Source organism: Haematobia irritans, chromosome 2 (genome assembly GCF_050003625.1).
Source record: "Haematobia irritans isolate KBUSLIRL chromosome 2, ASM5000362v1, whole genome shotgun sequence".
Lineage (NCBI taxonomy): Eukaryota > Metazoa > Arthropoda > Insecta > Diptera > Muscidae > Haematobia > Haematobia irritans.
The window spans coordinates 149,429,502-149,434,789 of NC_134398.1; the positions used below are offsets into that span (position 1 = coordinate 149,429,502).

Consider the following 5,288-nt stretch of genomic DNA (forward strand, 5'->3'; position numbering starts at 1 on the left):
TTTTTGAGTCATATATTGGTGTTTGTTTATTAAACCTTTTAAATGAAAGTTATTAATATTTTGTCGGTAGTTTAGAAAAAAGTTATTAAGAATATTTAGTAAAATATGTTGAAATTGAAAGTGTATTGAAATTTTCATTATTCAATGTAAAAAATTAATATTCAATTCCAGATGAATTTGGAAATTTTTTGTAATATCTCAGCGTATAGTTTATTCATAAATTGGTAAGTATTTTTTTAATATGGCTTTCTTTTGAAAAGAATATTTTTTATGTATATTATTATTTGTTAATTATTTTTTTTTTTTTTTGGAAACCAGTTTAATGTTTTTCTTTGTTGTAAAAGCGATATTTAATTTCAGAGCAACTCCAGACGGATTAAAACAAATTTAAAAAGGTAGAGAATTGGTAAGTTTTCTTTTAAAAATTGGCTTTCTTTCAACTAGAATATTTACGTTTTTATGACCTTTTTATCATCAAAATTACAGGTTTTTAATACCTTATTTTAGTATTTCTTTAATTAATTTTTTTGGAAACTAATGTAATATTTTTAATGTAAAAATAAATATTTAATTTCAGAATAACCCCTTAAAATTTTTACAAATTTTTAGTACTCCTTTGCCTGTAATTTAATAGTGAATTGGTAAGTTTTCTTTAACTTTCTTTTAACCCTGGACAGCCATCCTTATTTTTTGTACATTAACGTCATCCTTCGTCATTTTGACTACGGCTGATTTCAAGACGATATAATTTTCATCGTGAGCGAAAAAGTGAACCAAACTTGAATTTATTTTCTTATTCAATTTGGTTTTAAGTAGTATAAAACAAAAATTCATAAAACGGTCGAATTAGTATAACTTAAATTTACCATTTCCCAATAGACTAAAATGCATTTTAAATCGAAAATGAAATTACGTGTCGTCATTTTGATGACTGTCTAGGAATATCAAGAATATTTGGTTTTTTATGCATATTATTATTTTTTTCATTAGATTTTTTGAAAAGTTATTTAATAATTTTATTTAATATTTAATTTCAGAGTAACCCAAATAAATTTGGACAACTTTTTATATTTCCCCTCAGCGTACAATTTAAAAGAGAATTGGCAAGTTTTATATTAAAACTTTGGCTTTCTTTCAACTAGAATATTTATTTTATTATATCTTTCACGTCGATAACAACACAGTTTTATGAGTCTATTTAGAATACTTCATTATTTCTCTAATTGTTTCAGGTACAAATTTTATGAGATACGTTTTCCAAAGAAAAGTTGAATTCCTTACACCATTTGATAAAATGCCCCAAATATGGTAAGTTACAAGCTAAAATGAAGAATTAAAAATTATATTTCATTACATGGTATTAATTTTTAACAATTTTCATTATTGTTTCCATTTTTTCCAGCAAGATATGTGAAAAAATTACCTACGATGAATAAAAAAAGGATAAGTCAAAATGTCCAAACAGCGGGTTCAAATGAACTACTCTCTTTTCCATGTGGTCATAATTTTTATTCACAAAAAACATTGTATTAAGAACTTTCATCATAAGTTTTTATAATAAAGTACTTTTGCTTAAAGATAGTTTAATTTTAATGTATGAAAATTCTCATAATAGTAAAACGGTTTGTTGTTCCTTTAATTATTTAATTTCTCTATACTGTGGAATGATTGATTTAAAAATAGTCTAGTCGTCGACATTTTAAAGAGACTGTTAACCAATTTTTATTATCGGGTTTCCCACAAAATAAGCAAGTAAACCAAAATAATACTGACTTTTTAACTTGGTAGGTGTATATAAATCTTATGGTGTTGTAAAAATGAACTAAACTACAATGTTATAGATGAACTAAAATTTAAGAAAATTATAAACTAGACAAGTTGAAAAAAAATCTTAAGGGCTAAATCATGGTCAATATTACTACAGTTTAGTTCATTTTGCAATGGAAAAGGGTTCACTGTTTTTTCAGTGTGAGCCTGATACATCGGGCTGCCACCTAACCTAACTCCTCTAAATCCACTAATGGGAGTTTTACTGAATCCACTACCGGGAACTTATTTTTTAATACACTACTGGGAGTTTAACCCATCTGAATCCGCTACAGGGAGCTACACCTCTGAAATTCACTACTTAGAGCATAACTCATCCGAATCCGCTACCGGGACTTTAACTCCTCTACATCCACTACCGGGACTTTAATTCCTCTAAATCCACCATTGGGAGTTTTACTGAACCAACTACCAGGAGCTCAACTTCTCTATATTCACTACCGGGAACTTAACTCCTCAAAACTTACTATTGGGAGTTTTACTGGATCCACTACTAGGAGATTAACTCATCTGACTCCACTAGCGGGAGCTTAACTTCTCTAAATCCACTATTGGGAGTTTTACTGAATCCACTACCGGGAACTTAACTTCTACAAATCCCCAAGTGAGAGTTTTACTTATCTGAACCCACTATCAGTAGCTTAACTTATCTAAAATCATTTTCGGGAGTTTAACTCTTCCACGTCCACTACAGGGAGCTTAATTCCTCTATCGGGAACTTAACTTCTATAAATCCACTACTGAGAGTTTCAGTCATCTGAATCCAAGTTTTAGAGTTTAACCCATCTGAATCCAATACCAGGAGCTTAATTCGTCTAAATCCTCTACTGTGGGCATAACTTATCTGAATTCGCTACCGGGAACTCAACTTCTCCACAACCACTAGTGGGAACATAACCCATCAGAATCCACTACTGGGAGAATAACTTCTCGCAATCCTCTCCCACGAGCTTAAAGCCTCTACATCCATTACCGGAAACTTAAATCCTCTAAATCCACTATTGGGAGTTTTACTGAGTCCACAACCAGGAGTTTAACTTCTCTAAATCCAATACCGGGAACTTAACTAAATTGTTCTACCCTTTTTAGATTACAAAAGTTGCAACTATTTTTGATTTTATGCGCAAGATTTTAGTCATTGGCCCCATAGTGCATTTTAGAATTTGCGATTTCGGAATTTTCAATAACTAACAACAGAATATAGGGCTGTTATAACTTTAGCTTTATCCCACAAATTGTATAGCATTTCAGATTTCTTTCTATACGCCCACGAAGTAAAATCTCATGTTGGACATATGTTGCGATTAGATTAATTTCACTTCGACATTTTTATGTATTATACACGCAATAACAGGCCGATTAAACCCTCCCATAAATGCAACCAACACTGTGGTCATAGATCTAAGTGTCACTTATTTAGCATTCGCAATATCTTTATTCTGCTCATTGTACATAGCGATCATTAAAAATTTCTCCATTGGAATTAAAGTTGTAAGTAAAAATTATCGATTTTTTCCTCTACTCACATATAACGCAAGCATCATATATGTAGTTAAACTATTTTTTTGCTGTGCCGCATTTGCTGCAGACGCATAACATTATTAATTTAGTGGCGACTGCATGCTACTCTCTGCTATTAAAACTGAAAAGAGAATAGGAGAGAGAGAGAAAATTATGCAAACGCACAATTCATTCTACTATTCGATTTTGTTTGCTAATACACAAACAAAAAGCTTTTGCCGTATGCAAAGAACAAAAACACACTCACACACATATACATATACACATATGAGGTAAACATAAACATACAAATGTGTTGAACTTATCCCCAATGGTGAATTGCATTAAAAGCTTTGGCATTAATGAGTGAATAACATAGAGCGTGAGAGTGCAAATGGAGAGATTTTATCTTATGGTTGAGAAGAGAACATCGACATCTATATTTTTGGGAGAGCAAATGAATGTTTTTTTCATTGTCATTGCTGATAAAATATTGTGCATATTGTATGTTGAGATAAGCTATGGTGAGAGACAAATTTACGCAATTTTTAGGTAAACACGTGTGGCCAAATGCGATGAACTCAACACATAATATGGAGAGCGGGTGGTTGTGCTTTGTATTTTGTTGTTGTCTTTGCTTAAGCCTATGGAGAGGGGAAGAGAGAAAGAAGAAACTTTTCAAAATATAAGCAGCAAGTGTTGATGGCAGCGGAAGCATAAAAAACATCATCTCGTCAATTTGCTATATACTCCTAGCACAATTACTATGTTGTATTCCATGATGATGATGACGATGTTCGTGTTTGCCATGAATGGGAACAAGCGCCAAGTGCGTGTGTTGTGGCTTTACCATACATCCATCCCTTTGCTTATCCCATTGAATTTTGGACAGAAACGAATGGCCTAAGCATGGGAAAAGAACCGAAGCTTTGCTTCAGCATTGGTGACTGCATAAAGGATATTGCAAAGCAATGACGAAAACGACAACGTCCAGTCCGTTATCGGTCTCTTAATTTGTATGAGTATGAGAGGTACCAAATATCCTGTATGGGTTTAATGGGATTGCCATGGTAGTTAGATTGCTTTGTTTTTGCTCTGCCACTAGTTGTAGTAGTAGGTGTGTTTTTTTTCTTATACACATAGTTGTTTGTAGTAGGCTCGGCTCTGGCTGTTTACCATTTCGTCGTTTCCCCCCATCCACCAAACTCTACAGAAAATATTTTATTGTGTTCCGTAAAAATGGTGGAGCTCACAAATGAATCGTATTTGAGGAAATGCGAGAGCACAAATGTTGTGCTAGCTTTGCTGCACAAACAATTAAAAAAAAACATATATGCAAAGAATTGTATGAGAGAATATGCTTGAGCGTGCGTGTGTGTGTATTCGGGTTACGCATACTATTGCCTCACTACTCGTTCGTTTGTGTTTGCGATGTCGTGTGAATGGATGAGTGGTGCTTGTGTTGCGTACATTGCGTATCGTAGCATGGCAACTTTATGAATGTCCATTGCAGAATTCGCTTTGATGCGGCTACACAAAAATGCTGTTTCTGTGCCATTATGGGGTTTTTGTTTGTTGGGGAGGGGTAATGTGGAGAAGGGTGCATGTATACGAGTGTATGCTGCTTTTGTATCTTTACTCTCCGATCAATGGATGAATTATATGCTCCACATTTTTCCCGTATACTAGAATTACACATACATACAATGCCATCATCATAGCCTTGCCATTGCGTTACGCATTGTATTTTTCCTTATCATGATGTGAGAGTATTGCCATAACACTAGAACAACATAAAGACTGTGGGATAAATTCGATTTTCGGAAATGTCGAATGGATAACGGAAAAGGAAAACATGATTTTATATCAATGAGTACATCTTGAGACTATTTGCATATCAATGCTAAACAAAAAGAATATATTTCATTTATTTTATGAATAATGTTCACAAAAATTTTCCA

General features: G+C 32.9%; 1 long non-coding RNA gene across 1 annotated transcript; it reads left to right on the plus strand.

Moving 5' to 3' along the window:
- The first annotated feature begins 1,231 nt into the window (after positions 1-1,231).
- Positions 1,232-1,587, plus strand: LOC142224212 (uncharacterized). Its single transcript, XR_012719071.1, has 2 exons — positions 1,232-1,308; positions 1,403-1,587. It is a non-coding gene; the product is annotated as an uncharacterized LOC142224212 (long non-coding RNA).
- The last annotated feature ends 3,701 nt before the right edge of the window (positions 1,588-5,288 follow it).